At 41.4% G+C, this 23295-nt stretch overlaps 1 protein-coding gene across 2 annotated transcripts in view; it reads left to right on the top strand.

Annotated features, from left to right (window-relative positions):
- The first annotated feature begins 182 nt into the window (after positions 1-182).
- LOC125766260 (homeobox protein aristaless) overlaps positions 183-23295 on the top strand; it is a 69353-nt gene continuing 46240 nt past the window's right edge. Inside the window, exon 1 of one of the 2 annotated variants that reach the window (XM_049432056.1) lies at positions 183-1414. The gene's annotated coding sequence lies outside the window, so the exon portion shown is untranslated. The remainder of the gene's footprint in view (positions 1415-23295) is intronic. The other variant, XM_049432055.1, reaches the window with a different exon arrangement.

The raw sequence follows: 23295 nt of genomic DNA, 5'->3' as shown, positions 1-23295 counted from the left end.
TTGCAGGGGTTGTCGTCCCCTGGGATAGGGGTGTTATGTTGGATAAATATTTTTAAAAAATAAAAATAATATTTTAAATCATTACACTTTAATAAAGTGTTTTTTATCATTCTGATTCAATTTGCTTTAATAATGGAAAAGTTGATTATGACAGGAAAAACAAACATTTCCATCTACCACACAGTAAACCCCTGTAGCAAGGTTCTGGTCGACAGTTATCTTGCATTCGATTCAGCATTTCATTCCAGTTTTCTGCTCCACGTAGCGTCAGTTTTAGTTGCACGTTCGCTTTGCGTAGTTTGTTCGACCGCTCGCGTGCTCATTCGTTTGTTTACGCTCGCATCGATCGTTCGCGTTGTGGTTTCGTACGTACGTTAGCAGCGGGCAAAACCTCGACACAACATACCCGTCGGGTTGAAACATGCTTTCGCAACATGAACCAGTCGGGCAGTTGTGTTTAATTTAATCGGTCGTATACAAATAGTGCGAATGTGATAACCGGAAGCAAACAAAATCGTTCCATCACATCAATCGAAACTACTGAAATAGGTCTGCTGTGGGAGACCAACTCATTCGGTTGTGCTAGGAAAAAAAACATCTTCTGCTGGATTATCACCTCGCCAGCAGCAACGTCAACAAGATCAAAAGGTAGCAGCCGTGCTGCAACGGTTTGTTAGCCGGATTAGTGCAAACAAGAAACCAAACGAGGGAAATAACGCAAACTGATAGATAATAATTGAATTGGCACCACCACGCGCAGACTTTGCCAGTGTGAAGTGCATTCCAACCCGGGGCGGGCTGCACCGGTGTGCATTATCGGGAAATGGGTATTGATGCAACTGGGTGATAGTAGTGTTTTAACAGCAAGCATCCGTCATCCACCGCGTTTTGGACGAGTTCCTACTGTGCACGAACGGCGGTGTACAGGTTCAGGACCGACGCACCCGAAGAAGCTGATAGTGTGAAGTGTTAAAATTAACGCCACTCTCGTTCACCGTCAATTAACAATCCCTTTTTTTCTGCACTGGTGTATGTGTGACCGGTGAGTTTGGTCCGTGTGTGTGTGTGTGTCTTTAGATGTGCGAAGTATGGATTGGGCGAGTGACGAGTGAGTTATGCAACTGTGCTGTGTGCTAGAAATATACATATTGTGAGCAAATATTGTCCAATGCACTTCACTTCGGTGCTCCGTTTTTTCAATTAGCCACAATTAGCCGGGCCAGCCAGAGGAAGCCTCTTCGAGTCTTATCGCTAACGAGAAACGGTGTGGCACCGCAAGCAAAACTACGCCATTTGATAGCAATTGTGCACAATTATCGGCCGAGGGTTTTGTTTTTTGCAGAGGCCCCATCAGCAGCAGCAGCAGCACCAGCTTTGAAGTGGAAAACGAGTCCAATTCTTCCTAGCGCACCAGGTAAGAACCAGGCCAATTTGATCTTCTTTTGCTATGAAAACCATTCTCACCATTCGTTGTTGCTCGGTGAGTTTTAGCAGTGCCATGTTGACCGGTTTGCGGTTAGGCTACGTCCGGATACGAAACGAGTTAATCAGCCCAGGAAATCCTTCCAATTACGCAATTTCCTTAATCACAAGTGGTTCGGTTCGGCCAACCGCAAACCAGTTATGGAGCCGTTCTCAAGAACTGCATATCCCCAAAAGCGATGCTGCTGGCAATTGGTTGCTTGATGGTCCGATTAGCCAATGTTTGCCGACTGCATACAGATCTGCTCCAAAGCAGGCACTTTTTAAAAAAAGAAGCATGTTTTTATTTTTTTTTTGTTTGGATGCAAGTTTCTGAATTTACTGGAACTGTGAATCGCTTTTAAAGCAGGCTTCAAAATAAACCTTAAAATAATACGCATCTAACGTAGCGCGTCACTCGCGTCCATTGGCAATAAAGTAGTTTTGCAATTGAAATGTGTTATCGAAAATGCATTGCAGATAGTGTGCACTTGTACTTGTATTTGATGATTAAATTGCACGTGTGGTGCATGCAAATAAGCGCATTTAAACATTTTGACAGACATCCACAGCACGCGATGCAGCAAAGGGTTTTTGCCGGTTTTGAAAATTAAATTGTAGCAGATTAAATGCTGCCAGCAGGCAAACTATTTGCATATGTTTCTATTTTTTGTTTGGCTAAACGTTAGGTAAAACATATTTAGTTGAAATCAATTACAAACTAGAGAGAGAGAGAGAAATGGGTGCTATTTTAGCATTCCCAGTCAGACAGAGATCCTTTTTAGAGGGAGAAGCTTTATCAATCAACTTTAAATGGATAACGTTTTATAATTAAGTCGCTTAGTCGTATTGCAACTACATTAGCTCAATCGCTTGACGGTAGATTTGGAAATGCAAAATGCGTTAGGAATTTAATATCTCTTTATGGATCTTTCAAGTTTTGCTTTAATACTAACATATTTTCTACACAACATAGAAAGCAAATGTGTATCATATCGTCTTATAATGATCGTAATACTCATCCCACCTTATTGCATACATTAATCTAGCAGCTTAAAGAAACACACAAATCCAAAACAGTTGAATGCTACGCACAGAGTAGGCAAAACGGTTAATGATCACATTTCAATTTCGTCGAGACCCCTTGCAGTGAAAGAAACTATTCGCTGTAACGCTTTTCCGACGACTTGCACAACCTGGGCAGGATGTGTTGCTGGCCGGAAAAACAAGGAATTAGCCTAATGACGATCATAAAATGGCCGGCCGTTGGCTATTTTTGGGACGGTGCTTGATTGATGGCTGTACAGTTCGTGGGGCGTTATAATGGGCAAACGGTAGCGTAAACTCAGCGAACCATCATCAGCTCTTTGTTTGCGTTACCAATATGGTGGAACATAACGTTTTGATGTAAATTTGAGTTTTAGTGTTTGTTTCTACCCGCTACACACTATCTATAAAGTGGAGCATTTTGGGGCGTTTGTTAATATAAAACATTCAATCAGCGTCGGGTTTTAACAATGAAGACATTTTATTTGCTTTTGAATCTTACCTAAACCATGAAGCATGGTAAAGATGTTTTTTTTATGTTTTGCTACAAGAAAACGTTTTATATATAACACTACCATTAGCTGTTTCTAAACGCTTTGAGAACCACAGATTTGAGTAGAAATTCGTATTCAAATGACGTACTCATTAATGAAGGATTTTGCTAATGGAATTGTGATACTGAGACAGGACTTGGTTTGCATAATAAAGCTGTTTGGTTTGTCTCACGCGGTCGGCAAAATTTGAAACGTTTCAAAGAAACCATGCTGGCAGTAGTTACCACTTTACTAAAAAAATATAATCCGAATCAGTTTCTGCGCTTTTTTTTCTCAACATTTGTTTGTTCGTGCTAAAGCTCCGTTTTCCAGTAAGCAGCTTTTAATTTGTGAAGAGAGCAAAAAAAAAAATATCCGCCATACACCGGGTTCTTATTGCGTGTTGAAAGTCCGTCCTAGAAAATGAACATATTTGAATGACCTGTCACGAGTCCATGTCCACCACTCGCTTGAGAGTGTGATGTCTGGCGGTGATATAAAGTGTAGTTTATTGTTGTGATGAAAATGTAACTTTACCAACCATTTATGAAGTAAGCTTTTGTTCCGTTTCTATTGCATGTTCATTATTTGCGTTAGAAAAAATAATACTAAGTACAATAGTAAAATCTAATTAAGCTTCAAAAAAATTAAGTAGCATTGCTATATTTGCATACACAAACAGTTCACTACTACCGTCACTAATCGCTAAACGTTGGGATTCCGTGGATCCAGTGCGAACCACTTGCCTGTTAGATTCGCTTTCCCTCTCCACCATGGCATGCTCCGTAGCTGTATGGATTGGGGGCCATTTTGTTTGCGCGAGCCAGCATTAAGATACCTTCCACACGGGTGCTGTGGACGCCGAAGACGTCGGTGGTGGGCGCAACCGGTTCGGGGGCGTAAGACAGAAGCGCAACAGTATCGCGTCAGCAAGGGCCATAAAGTTTTGCCCTTAATGAGCTTGTAAACACGGGGTCGACTAATTAATTACCACAGTTACCCCAACAAACGGCCCCGGAGGCCGGGTAGACAACGAACTTCGTGGCATGATGTACCGTGTGCAGTGCAGAACCGTGTGAGAGGATAGATTTACCAGTTACTGATGATCAACAAGCTTACATTGAAGAAAGGGATTATCCAGGAAAGGAATTTGAACAGGTTCGCAAGTATTAAATTATATTGAAATGATACACAAATTAACTAATAATGACTTGTTAAAATAATTCAAAAGCCATAGAATGTCCACTCGCACAGTTCAACTTATATTAATTCTTTGTTGCCCTTAAATTAAAGCCATTCCTCAATGTTCGCCCACGAACCTCAATTCTAAGAAGTCTTATACATTTTGTACAAAAACTGTTCGATCTTTAACCTACTTCCTTCCTCACTTATTTATCAGGCGTTACAACTGTTTCGCAGTCTTTGTCTACTGCAGGAGTCCTCTAACTTGTTCACAGTAGAATACATATGTCTTTCAATTCATTGTTCCGGCCTTTCTGGCTTACCGATCAACGCCATCTTAGTTTCCAGAGATCCTCCTCGTACGTCCAAATAGACGATCGTAAGGGACTTTACGGACTGTATCGTTCGGTGTCATTCGAATGACATGACCAACCCGCCTTTTCTTCACCCAACCTTTTCGACAATTCTCTCAGCTTTCCATACCACGTAATTACTTTGTGTTAATTGATTTTAGCTTCTAGTTGACCTTGTGGTTAACATAGCTGGAATATCCATCTTCATCCTGTTTTGCCATGATGGAATAGGAGTTGGGTAGAAGACCCTGTAGGATCTTCAAGACACTTTATCTTACGAAATTAAAGAAAAAGATCTACATCATCAAAATAATAAAACCATCTAAACATATGTTATCGATTCCAGGATGCGAGTAATCTATAACAATGCAATTAAAATCCAACCTCACGGAGAAGTGCGAAGTGATGGGATAATATATTACTCCAAGCTTAAAGTTGGGCCACACCATCACCTTATCTAGCGTACAGTACACATCTATATAAGCTCTTAAACAACGATTTGCAACGCCTAGCCAACTAATGCACCTGAACACAGTGTACGCTTTATAGCCCCCAAACCCGTAAATAGCACTACTAACGGCTACTCCTAACTCAATTAGCAATAAATTCAACAACTCTGCGTTGGGGCGTTCAAGCATGGCAGCGCAGTAGCGAACTGCTGGTATCGCGGATCGCAGTTTGTTTGCTTAATTTACAACACCCACTCAGTAATGAGAAGTGCTTCTTCACTGCCGAGCATCTTCGGTGCGGTTGTTCAGGTTGATTGAAGCCTCGCCACACACACATATCATCCTCTCCCTCACCCAACAACTTTACGCCCGCTGAATTACATACGAACCAATAGATACCGGGCCGGGGTGGACGAAATTCGGTTTCGGCAAAAGTGGAAAGTATTGTACGAGCATCGGTTATTTGACAGCTTACAACTGATCAGTTTGCCGATTTGCGCCGGGCCCGGTTGGCCCCCAAAAACGGGAGCGTCGACGGTTGTTTGCGGTTTTGCGTTGCATGTCGCAGACACCGCGCATTTGGGGGCAGAAAACATGCGGTATCGCTTAATCAAATTAACGTTAACTTCGGGAGCATCGGTTGCGGGTGCTACAACAGGCCGCGTCCGATAAGCGCACGAGAGAGTGAGAGCAAAAAGCTTGTCCGGCGTTGATAGGAGAAGGGAGGACGGGTTTTGGGAAGAGGTGTGTACAGCGGGCGCCGCGGGTGTGCTTTCCAAATCGGGTGCCCGGTTATCACGCAATCGAAACAGCGGCCTAATTTGAACCGTTAACAAGCGATCGGTGAACACGGGACGGGTTTCGATTGCCATCGGCTGGGAAATACGACACGAGAGGGATGTACGCTGTAACGCACCCGGCCAGGATGTGAGGATGTACCCTTCGAGTTTGTAATTAAATTAAAAGCCCTTTCCTGTTCTGTGGTTCAAAATCGTTTTTTTGTCTTGTCTTGTTCTGAAGCGACAAACTGTAAAGCAATTGATATTGGACGAAACAGTGGGAAAACAGAAAAAACTCCACAGAAGCGATTGTGTAAAGTGGAATTATTATTTTTTTTTATCACAGGTGTTTTATATTTCGTTTGTGTTTTGGGAATGTTTATTCCTGTACACGAAACATTCAGTAATGGAATGAGCTCAAAAATGTTTCTTGACAATTGATTTAATAGTAAATAAATGAAAAAAGCAGCAAACAATGGATTTTCATCAGACAAGAATTATAATGATCCTCGATCAATCATTTCTTGCGGATGGCATAATCTTCCAAACTTTGAGCAGTGTGTAACGCAATATTTTGCACAAATAAAAGCACTATTCAATAAGCGGAAAATAAAGAGGCCAATTTATGTTTAATCAAACGCAATGCTGTTTCGTCAATTTGTTCATTCAATTGCTAATCGTTGTAATTTCCCATCGTTTTTACCGGTGACGAAGCTTAATTGTATGTTGCTTAGATCGATTAAATCCCGATTTATCGATAACAAATATCGTCCCCATTTGGTATAGGTTGCACCCGGGATCTTTTGGGTTTTAAATGACCGATGGTGTCTCATTGTTTTGTCGTTGTCTGATCCGTTGCCCAATCGAGTGCGTCTGGAGCACCGATTTGTGATTAAGCTTAGCGTTGGAAGCGATTCTCAAATCTACCACCAAAAAATTGTCACACCATGTGAACTCATCGATCAAAAGCATAATGGGGGTTTTATTTTATTTTTTTTTTTGCGCTAGTGGGTCAGTGCTCTCGATACAGGGTAGGGCAGCAAAAGACGGCAATTGACGGTTGGCGCGACCCAAAGTTGTCATGATGGATTAAGCTAAACGATGATGGGGCTGATAAATAAATCTACGACATATGTCCGTACCGATCGGCTTGCGCAGCTAATGGAGGTTAATCATCGACTACGCGTACCGATCAAGCGAGCGGGAGGAATGTATCAATCACCGCCCGTGTTGACACATATACACATAACGATGACAAGCGCGTCACGCAAAGCATTGCAATCGAAGGGACGCAACGTGCGCGCGAGCTCAATTGGGAAGGGAACGTGCGCACTGTCCGGGTGTCTTATCGCGATGCACTAATTGAAGATAATGTCAATTATAATAGAAAATCCCGTCTTTCAGTGCGATAAGCGATCATCGAATCGCATATGAATCGCTTTCGCTTCTTAGTGTCGTGATTGTGGTGTTTTTTTTGTTTGTTAATGTTAATTCTGTTTGCGATCGTCAATGTTTGCTCTGTATAAACAAACATTAGGGGAAAAGCGATTAACATGTGTAAGCGCCACATTGTGCCTCAAGCAAAGGTATGCAAGATAACAGATAGAAGGTTGTATATTATATTATAACAATGAGTAATTTAGATACCTTTAAGCGACGCATAAACACATTTCAATAGGACGAAAAGGAAAAAAAACTCCTATAAATTAACTTATTTTCCCAAAATGCAATTAATTCATTACCTTACTTGCTGCGACTTAAATAGCCAATATTCACTGCTTGTTAGGGTTTGTCGCTTGTTGCTCGTGTAAGTTCAAGTGCGACATTGATCGTAATGCCAATGCGCGATTTGGCGTACAAACAAAACTACTCAAATTAAACGTTCCATTCCACCTTGGTTAATTACAGGAAACGTTTGACAATTAGTTTAATTGTTTTGTGCAACATTTCCTGACGAATGTTTGTGTGCGATTGGTGCAATGGTTGGTTGAAGTTGTTGGTAAAAAAAGAAGTACAACTTTGATCGAAAAATGTCAATCGAAATAAAGCAACTACATAAAAAGGGATTCAATTTATAAAGGTAACAACAACAACGAAAAAAAAATCAAAAGAAGAAAAAAAATATTACAACAAACTGCACTTCAGAAAGAGAGATTCCATTATCTTGTTGCGCGCGTGTATAATTGTGTGCGAGTGTGTACCTGCGATAGGTAATTAAGTTAGGAACAGGAATGCTGACCGATTTAATTGATCTCGCTCCATCGATCGCTGTACGAGTTGAATTGATTGACATTGCATCGGTGACGAGTGTGTAGAATGGAAAAGTTCAGTTTGAAGTTGATGTTTTTTTTTTGCGCCGTACTAAACAATTAATGTTTGTTTCCTTTGTAGGAATGGAAACGGAAACATCTCCAATGCGGACAACTGTATGTGTGTGTTTGAAAGAAATAGAGAGAGAAAGAGAGAGAGAGAGATACAAATGTAATCAGCTTAAATATAATAAAAAAAGTTTCACCTTCTCTACTTCCATATTGGCGGTGGATGAGATGCATCGCCATATATTTACCGATTATTAGTAAATATTAAGCCAATTTTTGGGACGAGTATAAAAGCTTAAGTGAAGAGCGGCACAATCCAAGCAGTAAAGAACCGTTTTTTATACCGTCAATTAAGATTTACCATCCCAAATGTGCCAATAAATTGAATCGTTATTTCCACACGCTTGTAGGCTAGAGACGTTGCATGTTCTTGGCACGACGGAAGATGAACCGGTCGATGCAACTTAGCGACCAAAACAGTATTAATTCCTCACGTTATGGGTAAAGAGATCGCGTTGAAAGAATCGTACATGAGCGTGTATAAAAATTATGATTTTTGATCGAATTCTCGCGAACCATGTACGCCGAGCTATTGATTGGATTTGTGCAATAAACCAGACCCTGGCAGGTAAGCGGATTATATTCGCAAGCTTTTATGTTACGCGCAGCTGCAACTGCACCGACTGGTTGTTAACATGATGCTTTTAGCTGTGTTAAAGAATTAAATAAGTTCTCCAAAAATTAAACCGCTATCTGATATTTGATTGAAGATATTCGGAACTCAAGGGAGTGAAGAAAAAACTCCATTTCCCGCCGGATGACGTTTTATCATCCAGATGCAAAGCACTGCAGTGTTTCTAATTTAATCGAACATTACTTATCACACGAAGGTGTAAACATTTATCCAATCAGATTATTTCATTAACACGATAAGGATCACAGAAAACCCGCAATAGGCTTATGATAGGGAAAGTCATAACCACTGCAAGTGACGTCATATCTTTGCTTTAGAACTGGCTGATGTTATCGTCCACTTTGCAGCTCGATAGCGAACAAATACGATGAGTGTTTGAAGTAATTATCTTATCTAACTGTTTCGCAACATAGACAAAGACTCACTAATTCAAACGGGCTTTAGTGCAGTATGTATAACCGTCCTCCTGATACCTTGCGGAAGGTTCGCTTTTTAAGCGAAAGATTTGTTTCACGATTTTATTTCTTTAAAGGCTTTATTAGTTATACATAAAAATACTTTTTTCCTAAAATATTCTTCCTTTATTTACATTTTCCATCACATTGATCGCCCTAAATCAATAGTCAAATGTCTCGTTCTTGGGGAAAAACGAAAATTAAATTAAAAACAAAAACACCTTTCATGCTCAACGATACACCCCAAAACAAAAAAAAAGTTGATCCATGTTTTGCACCAGTCAAGGGTTTTTGTTTCGCAAACAGTAACAATAACGCTAACAATTGGATAATTTAAATTTTCCTCACCTTGTGCACCATGTAACTCCTGTGGAAAGTGTGAAAAGCGAAGCTGAAAAAAACGGAACCCTATCCGACCGTTCCATGCCGCGTTTTTTGGGCGTTTACATGGTACAGGTAAATTCAGTTTTCCACTTCTGGTGGGGTAATTGCAAGGAATACTCGCTGTACACACACACACACACACACACACACTGAACTCCGACCCCTAAGTGTAAGAAGTGCCGGAAAGGGTTAGAAAATCAGTTTGTTTGCAGACGTTGCAATTGCACGCATCCTGTACAAGGCATCTGTTGTGCTTCCCCAACAGCCTTTTACCGAGGTGGCGCAACTCCAGGAAGGGGGTTTTTGGAGGAGGAGGATGGGGGTTGTACCCACTCAACGACACCTAACCTGGTCTGGTTGCGGGTCAAGTGCAATTTACCCTTAACTTTTTTGTTCGACGTGTGGATTACTCCGAAGTACCACGAACCACCGCAGCTGGCTTGATAAAGTTATGCCCCTATTTAGGGGTCGGGGGTTGGTGTTTCGTGCCCGGTTCAAACGCGAGTGTTAAGTTGCATTCTTAGATTCTGGCTAAATTATGGTTGTGTTACTGTAATTACATTAATAAAAAAAACTTTTGCATATTCAACCATGGATGCGTGCGTGTGCGTTAATTAAATTTAAATGTTTATTCAACTGCAAGTAGCGCAGGTATTTAGACAACGCTAATTTGATCACCCGTTGTATGAAAGATAAAAGATATGGAAACTTATTTTAAAACTTAATACAATGCACTGGGCTTTGTGTATGAAAATACTTCCAAATGGAACGTTGTTTGCCAACCTTCAGTATAGAATTGGAGTTAAATACACTTCCAGTTCACATTCGGAAACGATTCGGAATCGATGTCTCATTGTTTTGTTTGACAAATCGTCAACGCACGTTATACATGCTGTGAACCGCACACACTGCCACTGTGCCATGTGCCTTCCGGGGCCGATTTCCACGAACCCCGAAATACAATTACACACATCATTGATTACGGCTCCGATCGGATGGAACGAATGAATGGTTTGATCATTTAGTTCGCTGCACTTCCCACACGTAGCAACGCCGTTCAGTGTCCACCCTTCGCCATCTTTGTTTCCGTACGCGCTGTTGACATTTACGGCAAATACAAATGCGATCGTTAGGGATCGTTATATGTTACTTTTATAGAGTGATATTAGAATATGTTGGAGCGCTTATGGGAAAAACGAAAGAATATCATGTCAACATAATAATCAGTTACAAAAGGAGTTATAAATAATTTAACCAAAACTATTGTGAAAGCTTGGAATGTAAGTAAATAATTTAAATAAAAACTAAAAGTGAAACAAAACAATTTGAAACATAATTTTTAATTGAATAATGTGATTGGTTGTAAGTTGGTGAGATTTTGAAATATTCAAGTTTCTAATTGAAAATGAATAATGTATGGCAAAGGATCAAAACGTGAATTCAATCCTATCAACCGAAACATCACTTGTCGTCACAATGCTGTCAATAGTTTATCGTACGCTGAAATGTTTCATACTCCAAACTCCACCAGCATGTCATCGGCCACTCACCGGGTTCCATGCGATCGTTCGTGCTGGTAAAAGTGTGTGCTCCAACAACAAAATGCCCCTAATGAATATAATAAAATTTAAAATCAAATCGAATTTAGCAATAAACCCCTTTTCTTGCCCAATACTTGAGTGAATGAGTGTGACCCCAAGTGTCCTGTGAACCAAAGAACGGAAGTGAGGCATTTTCCAAACGGCGAGGGGAGGCTCAACTGTTAACGATATGCAAGGGGTGGAAGGTGGGAGGTTATGCAAAATTGAGACTCGAGTGCCGAGTTTCGGTTGCCTGGACGAAGTGCTGCACGGCGGTTGGTAATATTGTTTAATCAATTTTCACACCCTCACCAGTGCCGGAGCGTCAAACGGGGGTTTTGACACGGCTTCGGCACTCCATTGTCCGCTTCGCAGCGGAAGTAGTTTTGAGCGGATACTTATTCCTGACGTGCTGCTTCAACCCGAAGGCAATTGGTACGAAACGAGCCCATCAGCTATTGGACAGTGTATTTGAATGACAAACCGTTTTATTGATAAAATGCGAAAGCTTCACATCAGTGCGAGTTATGCTGTGGTGCTCGGTTTCGTCCACATTCGCCTGTTTTGTGTACATATACATATGAAAAGTATGTTGATTTTCACAGCCACAATAGAATAAAAACATCGCATCGCAAAACCGCAAACGATGAGTTGCACGAAAAATCCCGTTTTTGAAACGGTGCTCTCGGCAAAACGCGAACGGTACACAGTTGCACGGAACCGTCGAAAAGGAACACGAACTGTGGGGTTCCTTTGTTACGTTGCGAACATGTGAATTAAATTTTAATAGACACTGTATCACCTGAATAGCCGGCGCGACGCGAGGTCACAACCGCGGCATACCGAATCGATCCTAGTCGCACATGTTTTTAACCTGAATTCTGCACGCTTCGCCCCACGGAACAGCAGAGTGACGGATTTGGACTCGTCAGCAGCACATAGCGGCAGGATAACTTTCACCGAAAGCATCCAATTTAGTTTGATATAAAATTAATAGAACGACCAAATAATTGCTTCCCCCGCTAAAGCTTTCAATACGTACGCAATCGCGGGCCACCGAAACCACCAACCATCGGCTCATTTAATCGGTTTTGTTTACCCAAAAACCGTTTACAGTGTGTTGCTGCCACGGTGCCCTCTAACAATGCGGGTACTTTGGCATTTTCGGTAGGACGAAAGCAAAGCGGTCGCTTTTCGGGGGGGAAAAAACTGGAAGAGTCCATTTTCAGCCAACAGCAAAAGCCATGAAATCGCGAATCGAATCGCAAATGAAGCGAAAGGGAGAAACTGGCCGGCACTGGAAGGTGTCGGAAATGTTGTTTGTATCTTCCGTCGTCACATTCGCACTTGGCAGCTTTGGCGGAGAATTTTCGAGCGGTACCACCTGCTCCGTGTTCCGTGCTGGGTGGAATCGTGGCGCTTCCAGGTGTTCCAGGTGTTGAAGCGACGTGGTACGGCCCGTCGCTGGTGGCTGATCGGTAACAATTTGATGCGTTTAATGGCACACCGTACAGGGGCGCATGGCTCCTTGTACAGGCTAGCGAATTACGACGGACAGAACGAGTGCTCCGCTATAATTAGATTTGGAACTTTGTACTTCTTTGTGTAGTTCTGTGGTTCTGTGGGTGCTTGTTCCGTAGTGGGCGCGATAGCGTGAGTGCGTCCGTTTTTGTTTCTTCCATCGGTTAGTCAAACGTTACGGGCCAAACTATTAGTAAAAAAACAACAACAAACTTTTTGGTGGTTGATTGTGTGCGTGCGGATTGTTTTGCTGCTCGGGCGCATGATTTATCGATTTGTTAATGAAATGATCCCTACCACCGCCCGGTACAAACCGTTTCTATTCAGACAAAGAAAATGAACTTTATGTTGTGTGTGCGCGTTTTTTTTTTGTTGTTGGCCCTCTAAAATGGTCGATTAGGTTGTGACAGGGTAAGCTGTGTAGTTTAAAATTAAATAAATTTAACTGCCAAAAAGGAAGAAGGCAGGTTCAAATGAGTTTTGCCAAAAATAAATGTTCTTGTGAAAAGTTTAGTGCAAAAAATTGGATCTGAAATTTTGAGTAAATTATCTTTTTTTAATTTACTTTTTTGATACTTTTATCAAATTTTAATCCTGGAATCTTGAATTTCCAAAAATTGCCTAATAAATAATTTTAAATGGTTCCAATATCTTGAATACATGCTATAATATATCCTTAAATATTATATTATTATTTAAACTTTAATCGAAAGAGTAACTAACTACCCTTAATTGGATAAATACACTAGCATTTAATTGAATGGTCTCTTACCAATATGTGGCAAAGTAAACAGGAAACAAAAAAAAATGTTGCGAACCTTTTGCACTTTCGATACATGCCAGACGACGATTTCCACCAAAAACTATCCATCGGGTTGCAAACCAGGTGGCCACCGATTGCTAACGTTTCGCTGCAAACGGAAGTGAAACATTACCTTACGCGCTCTGCATTTCATCGAGACGCTTGACGATCAAATGCAGCTCGACACGTTTAGAGGGTGAGTCATCCGTTTCACCGTCAACGTATCCCTATGCTCCAAACCAAAACCGGACCCGGTGTCTACAGTCCCGCGGTACGTGGCTTATCTGTCGGGTTTCGGAACGTTTTCGGAACTATTTACAAGATGTTCAGTTGTCGTAAAACAACATCGGAATTTGTTGTGCGATCGAGCGAACGTCTGCTACGAGGCGCGGCCCTGAAGACAAGGGAAATCTCTTTAAAAAAAACACCTTCCAATTAAATGCCACCGATGACCTTTTCAGACACGACGAGCACTAACCAGGCGCGCATCTGTGGCGTGTTTCGAAGCCGACGCCAGAAGACGAAAGCATTTGAAGCATTGCAAACGAAGAACAGAAAAAGGAAACACCACATTTACCATAGCTTAAGCGTGGTGTATTGAGGAATGCTTTAGCAGTTTCGATTTTTAAAGGTGTCCGTTCGTTGGTTCCTTCGCCGTCGGAAAGTGACCAGTGCTGAGTGGCGCTTTTGAAAGCGGATCAGAATCGGAGCTAGTGTCCCGTTTGCGACGGGATGAAGCATTCTTCGCTTCCGATAATACGAATGGCGCCAAATATTGTTATTGCCCGCATTATTGACTTAAGGCGACCGATACGCGGTCGTATCGGGTCTGGGCATGTAAATGAAATGAAATGATCACCAGACCAGTGCGCGGAAGGATGCTTTTTTTTTGTTCGCGTCTATTAAGGATGCTGAACTGCTCTTCAAAATACGTTCAAAAACTAAATAAACTTTCAAGAAATAAATTGTAGTTGAATAAAATTAAACCTCAAATGTCGGGAGTTATTTGCACGTTGTGCATGGCATCAATTAGTCGACCGTACACTTTGTGGATACATAAATATTACGACCTTTCGCACCTACAGGACCTCAGGACACACTGTGAAAAAAAAACCTTCTCGCTTGACCCAAACCACCCGACTAATCACTTATGCGTAGCAATATCTTTTTAATGGTCCTCCCCGGTCCCGAAGAGGTGATCTCTTAAGCATTTCAATGCAATCGACTACTTCGGGCTGCGTGAGACTTAAAAAGAGTAGTTAAAAAGTAATCGTCAATTAAAGCCGAGCGCCTTGAATATATCCCTTAATGTATGCCGATCGTCCAAAAGGTAGGAGCGTGAAATTTAGATTGTTGGCAGCCGTGTGCGTCAGGCTGTGCAAAGTGCTGGCGCACATTGCACAAACCCTTGCGGCTACCCAAGACGATGTGTGAGTAGTTACGGTGCATTTTAGGATTAAGACTTGTTTCTTCTTCAAACAAACTTACCCCGGGGTGGGGTTGGTGTTTTTGTCGCTCTCATCTGCCGGTGGGGATTGGGTGTAGTGGCAATTCGATGAAATTGATTTTCATTCGACGACAAAACACTTTCGATAAGTTTGCCGACCTGTCGAAATGTAGGACACAAGCGTCGTGCTGTATTTTGGAATTTGTAGTGTCCAAAATCCAAAACAACAACAAGAAAAAAGCACGATTCACGCAGTAGCGCATTGTAGATGCCCGACAAAGGGTAATCGAAGTGAGGGGATTTGATGCGGGGAACTGTTTTTTTTCGTGCGTTAAGAACATAGCAAAAAACAAAAGCAAAAATCGTTCCAGATGAAAGCAGAACAGGGTAGAATACACATAATGTAGTTAATATGGTCGCAAAGATAACGTAAATTAATTTAAATGCGTTTTAAGAGGCATTATAAAGTTTGATAATGAAGTAGCACTGTTTTATTTATTGCCCGACCAGCAAACTGACGTCCGCCTTGCTGACGTTAAGTCGTGACGGCGACAAACTTGAAACAATGCATCGGACACGGGATGGATGCGCGCATCGGCACTACCGGAGGAAAAATCCGCCCGTCAGCGTTTTTTTTTTTGTCAGCTGGACCACTTTTTGGCCCGGTTTTTCCACTCAGCCTCCGATTGGTAGCATGCAATTGGGAATCTAATTATACACAAACCGAGTGGTAAGATTAGGTGTTTCGTTCGACTTCGACGGCAGGATTAACTAAATGCCAACGCGTTTTCTTCAACGCGTCACCCCTCCCGGGTTGAGTGGTAGTTTGCGAGTTGGAATAAAAAGCTAGTGCTAGAGCGCGAAACTAGTTTGAGCCACACTGAGCTACGATCGCACCCCGGAGGAGCTGCTGGTAACGGGTGGTAACGCATAATGTCGCTGCACAAGAGAGTGTTTTAACGCGTCCAATTGGAGTAACTACACGCATGACAGTGCTGATAGGGTGGATGCAAATACGGACAATACCTGATACACCACCGTGGACCTGGTGGGCTCCGACAAAACGCAATCGTTTAGGATTAGCGCGTGTCCGTGCGCATATTCTGGTCGCACAAAACTGGTTGTTCGCGCGGTGCGTTATCAACCGGGAATGGACGAATGGTATGTCCGTTGAGGGTAAATGGGAATTGCTGCACTGCTCGAAACAAGCTTCCTGGAACAGTTATTAGATTATATTAATTGATAAATCGTTCCATTTAGTGCGTTATACAATGTCGAGCTGTGTAGAGGTATAGAGAAAGGTGCGAAAATTGTGATACACCTAAACTGAAGGAGTGAAGAAATGCATAAACATCGTAACATTTCATTCCTTCTTGATTGTAGTGCACTGTTTGCAATTTGTTTGTTAATTTTTAATGTGCCCAATAATGATTTGTTATTTATGCATGAAGCCCAATTTGTGAACGCGTTTAACCTTTCGGGATAGGAAAAAAGAAGCGTCAAAGGTCAATAATTTAGCACGCGCAGATTGTCTTCAGTTTTCGGTGGGGACAGAAGGAAAACAAGCATTAGAATGCATTTTTCATCCAGCCAAGATTCCACTATTGCATTAAGAGTCAGGTTCCAACACGTCAATTGTGTTGCTGAAAATAATGAGTTTAAATTCAAGTGCTCCTTCGAAGCTGTTCCGTACCGATGTACCGGACAGTTTGACAATCGGGCAATTCTGTATGCATTTGGCTCGATCGATATACATAACGCTTTGCTGGAAGGCTTTGCAGTATCGTCTTGCTGTGCAGGACTTCTTCCAAAACTCAAAAGGAACTCCAACTCGAAGGTCTTATTACGATCCGTGACAATTCGGCGATGCATCCCTGATTGCATTTGGTTGGTGTTTATTTATTGTTTTTTCTTCACATTTTCCACAACAGCTCGATACAAATGCCACAGCCTTGTCCTGCTCTGCTTTAGTTTTGCTGTTGCCGCTGCAATCTACGGCCTCGGAATAGCTTTTCGTCTGAGCTGTCTTCCAAAACGGTGGTTCTCCAAAATATCGATAATTGACAGGTCAAACTGCATTCCGCCTTAACAAACCTTAGACGATAAAAAGAGCGAGAGGAGAAAAAAATAAACATCTCATTGAACTGTTGAAAAGACACTGCAAATGGGGGAGCGAGTTGTTTGCAATTGCAGCTTTTGTATGCTGTTTTTTTTTCTCTCTTATTTTGGGTCAATAATTTGTCCATTAAAGTTAAACATGCACATTGGCTACGGGGTGGCATAAATTGTGCAGCGCTAGTTGCAATTCTGCATATACAACAACAAAAAAAAATCCATTTATGCTACGGTTTGTGCTAAATAAAAAAAAACACTCTATCCAGTTTCATGGACACAATCAGCAAAGTCGAGGGGTTTGGTAGCTATTATAGCTCGCTCACTGTTCGCTACTCTCGTCGGAAGTGTTTGTTTATTGTGTTTCACTATTCGTTCCATTTCGACGCCACTTCGCAACAGTTTCTTCATCATGTCTGTCTGTTTTAACTGCTTCTGGCGTATCTTTCTTGGTTGTTTTTTTTGCACGTTGATCCCACTGAACACATAAAAAATAGTTAAGCTCGTGAAGACGTGTAGCTGTGTGCTTTGACCCAGGTCGATATAGGCACACAATACGCTGAAGAAAACAGATGCAATTGCAGCTGTCAATACAGGGGGATTGATAAATGATGTATCGCTGTTGGGTCTGGCTCAAGCTAATGACCGGAACGGTTCGTACATCTATCGCGATCGCGAAGGGTTTTAAATACGCGCCTAAGTATGGTGGTTACTGCGTTTTTCTGTGTAATGAAACATATTTATCAAGCATATTTTATTTGTGGAGGTTACATCTAGATTTGGGAGGTAATTTGTTAATTCCCCTATCTACAACTACAACTGCAAACATATCCATTGCTGGATGAATTAAAAAAAATTGTCGATTGTTGTAAAGAAAGTGAAAGTAAACAGAGATTAAATCGCGTCTTAATATCTTACCGATGTTAGGAGAATGTTTAGGAATACACAGAGAAAAAAAAGATTCCATCATAAATTAAGTAAAAAAAAACATATTGAGCAAAGAATGTGAGAATAAAGATTTTACGCTTGAATTCGATCGTTTTTTCTTATCGATGTTTTTTTTTAAATTTTGTTCGTTAAAAGTCGGTGTTTTCAAATTTTGTAGAAGCATTGCAGAAGCAATACCTGAGATTTTAATAACCTTTACCGTGATGATGCACAAAAGGTGGATTATGATTGATGTTTAAGCAAGAGAAGGTAAAGATCGTGCAATAAATGGGAGTCTTAAGGAGAGGAGCTGACCTACCTTTTTGATGTAATTTTGTATTATATTCTTTTGTAAATTTCTAATGTTTGTTTTTTCTATCTTTTTTCCTTATAGGTATGTAAAGAAATAAACCACGCACGAGTATATTACAAACCTTCGATTAGAAATTAGTCGTCTGTGAGTATGAAGTGAGTAACGAATACAATATTTTCCACCTTCAACTGGTTAGATTTCTCACGCTCAATCTTTAAAAAAGGGGGAAAAATTAAGACTTTCAATTGAGTGTTTATGCTGATAGAATGAAATAAAACGAAGAATGTTCAATTTCGGGATTTATTACCAACTGGAAACGATGGGTTTATTGTTCATCTTTCTTCGTTTGTTTTGTAGTGTGGCAGGGTTGAATCTGTCATCACGAAGCAACAAAAACAGGTGGGTCGGTGTAAAGCGACAGTTAAAGGGTGGCCGCTAAACTTCGTTAACACTTCGTTAAAGAACCATTCAATCCGGACCTCAAATAGTTTCTCAGCAAGGGGTCACCATTATGAACGGCCGCAGCCGAGATGAGTGACCATCGTGAAATGGCGCCATTCGGTTGATTTAAGGAGCAGTAAATTTAATCAATCAATGGTGTGCTTTTTTCTAAACGCAAACGACCAGTATGAATGTAACAACGGGGAGAAGTTCACTGTTAACTGCAAGTTCATGTGGTTGAAAATACATCCACGAAAACGTAGAAAATACGAGCTAACAAAATATAAATTGCTCATTAATTCTGATTATCGCAAACGGCAGGGATCATCGGAAAGCAAATGCCATAGACATTACGATCGATTGCTGGTGATCATAGAAGCAACCCAAACACGGTGAGGGAAACTTTGTAACTTCAGCTCAATATTAAGCTACCCCACAAGGGGTCTCAGTTTTCATCTGATCCCAGTACGGGAGCGAAGTGATCGCGGCAGGGTTGAGCAGGGTAGAACACTAAATTCAATTAGGCAAACTAATTTATCTACACCGGATGAAGGTATCCATGAGAAGTGGCGAGATAGATTAAACGAAGGATTGCACCACACTGTACCGTGCCAATGAGATGATCATGAGAAAGATGAAAAGGTAAACTCATCCGTGGCAGCTTGGAAACATTGATCGTGCTCGTCTGTCTTCCCACAGGGAAGTCCCAGGCATGTCGCACCGCTCAAAACTTCCTTCTACAAAGTTTGGCAGTTCTCGGTTCGATTTTACAATTTACAGCACAGCTCAGCAAGTTTTTGTGCTTCATACCCCTGCTCATACTGACGCCAAACAGGATCATTTATCATTCAGTTATTATTTTGACGATTGTCTAAACCACAGAATCAATTATCCTATTAATTTTCGGCTAATGTTTTCTGTACGCGCGCACCGAACCGTTGATCAGTTTTCGGGGGAACCATCGGAGGATTGCTGAATCTGCGAAAAATGGGCGATGAGTTGATAGTTCACAGCTATGATTTATTTTGCCCAATTGAGAACGTGATCCATTTCATCTCATGTGGGTTTCGGTTTTGTTTTGTTTGGGTTTTTGTTTTGCGAAGGGTTCGTTGCTTGTGCGAAATATTTCAAATAGTGAGCCAATCTTTTGTTCCGAACCGGTTTGAAGGCATGAGCAGGTAGTGAAGTTCGCGAAGATGCTTTAACGGTGTGTCATGTTGGCAAATAGCATAAACCGACCAATTTGGATCGTTTGGTGTTTGGAGGAGGACACAGCTCGAGCCTGGCGAGCATGGAGGAGTGTATAGCGGGTGGAACCAAGAAAGCACCATTTGGAAGATGATTAATTACCGATCGCCGTGGTTTGTCGAAAATTTGTTGAACAAAAAGAGAGAGAGAAAAAAGTATGAGAAAGCAGATGCAATGCCTGAGTGATTTCTCTTTGTTTTGAAGGTTTCTAATGATGGCATCTTGGGACGATCGGTTGAGGTGTTACGGATATACGTTCATCCAGACGATCCCTTGATGAATCTTGTTAATGGTAACGATGGTTTATGTTGTGTGCCCATGCAGCATACTAGCCAGACGAGATGTCAGGTAGTTTGGAAGGTCAAAGCTACACTAGTGGAGCAAAAAGCGTAGATTAACTAACGATGACAGGGGTCTTGACCTACACGATCCTAGTAATGAGGTAAAGTTTTTTGTGTCTCTGATTAATACAAAGTATCGAGCATATCGAAGGCAATGTGAGTGTTACTTTAAACTGAAAGCCTGTTAGGTTATATAAATAAAACTAGTCTAGTAAGACATTTTTTGAGTGTGTGTGTGTGAGGATGCTCCATATCAGTCAACGCTGGGTTAGTGTTAATGATGTTTTAATATTAAGTTCATACGACCGATAAACAAACCTAACAAAGGGGAAAACGTGAAGAAAGCACAAATAATCTGTATGTTTTCTTTCTTTTGGGAAATAGCACTCCACGCAATGGTCTAATGGTCTATTTGGATTGGAGTCGTTACTCATCCATCTCTTAGTCATCGTGACTTTCATCAAAAATAGCATTAAGATAAACGACAAAGTTCATTACGATTATTCTAGTGCCCTGAGCATCGAATTACTTACATCGCTATCATTATGGCCCAAGGGCTAGCGCCAACGAAACACTTTTTGAACCGCAAAGCAGCTTTGAGGCGAAGCTTTATCTTGAACGTACTGCAAAGGAGGTTTCCGTTCCGTTTCAAACGCTCGGGCACGAGAGTAGAATGATGAGTCACAAGCATTGTGGTGATACTGCCGCTAGAATGTTAGACACAAACTAAACACGATGAAGAAAGACGATGAAAAATGGAGGCTTTTAATTTCGAAGCTCTTATCACGAGGTTCGTGTCTTTGAGTCTTTCGTTTTTTTCTCACTAGGATCCTAGACTTTCCGGCTGTCCAGCTAGTGGCTTGTGTAGTGGAATAATAAAGATTTACATGAATCAGAAACAGTGCAGAACCATGTTTGAATATCTGCACTACGGTTGGAGTTTTGTCGGCAAACATTGGAGAAAAATCATTCGTCCAAGGACATCCAACGACATCCACCACGGGCGCAAGCTCATAATTTGTGTTCATACTTTATGCTTTCTGACAAATAAGTAGCTTCTTACAAACACTCCCACCCCGAACGGATGGACAGTGCTTTTAGGAAAAGTGAAAATTTATTAGCAAACAAATGAAACGATGCCCACCCGCTGGGACGGAATCCGTCCGTCCTGTACGATGACGACGCGCGAGCCTGATATTGCGCTGATGTCGAACAAGACAACTCGACAAGCAAATACATGAACAAAACGGATGGGAAGCAAAGTAAAGAGTAACGGAGAAGCCTTTTGCGATATTGTTCACAACCGCAACCGCGCATATCTTGCGAGCTGTTTCGGTGGAAACGCGCGCGCCTACTTCGGTTGCGCACAGTGAGCGGTGCGTTCTTCACGCTATTGCCGCGCTTTTCGTTAGGCCAGGACAAAGGGTGGTTGTGATTATGCTTGAATCTTTGCTTCTTTGGTAGGTTTGGGGGTATTTTTTTTGCTGGTACAATAAATATGTCGGCGAAATGATTTATGGTTCAACATTGCCATTGTGAACTTCGACCCTCGACACTTATGTATCATACGTCAGGGTGTGCGTCAACTGAACAAGAAGCTACACCGAACTGGAAGTGAAATTGGTGTTAAACAGAATGAATTTATGTCTTTTCGTTTGTAAAGAGCAGATATTCAATTTGGTTCATTGTAAGTAAGAAATTCGTTTGCAAACCAACCATTTTATTGAGAAAAATATTTTTATATTGAAATGGAAGAATATTTAGTCCGCAAAACACCGTGATAAAATAGCGCAATCAAGATAAACATTATTAATCGTTGTTGCGAATGTAAAAATTGAAAAAACTTCAAATATTTCGTAAATTTTATGATCCATGAAATTTGTCCGTACATCACCACCGTCACCATACAAACGTGTGCCATAAACAATGACAATGTAAATCATTTCGTTGTGTTATTCTTTGTGCGGCTCTCGGCCAAAACATGGTGTTTTAAATATAAATGTCCCATTAGACTGTTGTGTTGCGTCTGTATAATAATTTGATTTAGGTGTCACTGCGGTAAGATTGAAATGGTAAGCAACCCAAAGGCAATGCGCATCAAAATAGGGAAGTTAGCAGTCATGGAATATCTGTTTTCCCCCTCCATTTTTTGCGCTCATTAAAAAATCACCCCCAACGATCATGATCAGCCGGTTAGCGGTCAGAATCTGAATTTATAATTAAGTCGTCATTAATTACAACTCTTCAAACGTTCGTACTGGAACGTAGGAAAGCAAAAAAAAACGGCTTTCGGCCTCTTCTTCCATGTTGGAAGCATGCTGGCAGAGGGCGATTGGGGACTTGCGGACCGTGCGGAGGAAAAAATAAATTGCAATTAAGTCATCTATCACTCTAAAGTGCACCGCTGATGTTTCTAACAGAATGGTGCCCAGTTTAAGTTTTATGGTCGCAAAAGCACTGGTGAGTGTTAGGCTAACGAGCATACCGCCACCGAAGGTACGGCAATTCTCCATTCGCCAAGGCGTCGATAGTTGGCAGTGGTCGCTACTGCTCTCATAGATGCATTATTTTACATCAGAAATTAGTCATTCGCGTCAAACGAAGTGTGATTAAGGTAGGTAATGATGCTCTTGTTAGGAACGGGCTGCGCCTACCTACTAGCTCAGTAGTCCAGCTTGAGCTGGACAACCTGATGGCAGTAGTCCGGCACCGGTGAAGGATTTTTTCCTTCATTTTTCATCGTATCAACCTTTGCAATGTGCGAATCAATACGCTGCAAAAAGGTAATAAATTACGGAACGAGTTCAATCAAATCAAAGCCGATTTAGAAACAATGTCGCTTTTGGAAACATTGAGACTAAGATTCGCGAAAAATGAACAACGATTTCCTCAATCATTCCATAACGTA

This window comes from Anopheles funestus, chromosome 2RL (genome assembly GCF_943734845.2).
Source record: "Anopheles funestus chromosome 2RL, idAnoFuneDA-416_04, whole genome shotgun sequence".
NCBI lineage: Eukaryota > Metazoa > Arthropoda > Insecta > Diptera > Culicidae > Anopheles > Anopheles funestus.
This window is presented reverse-complemented; position numbering and strand designations above follow the sequence as displayed.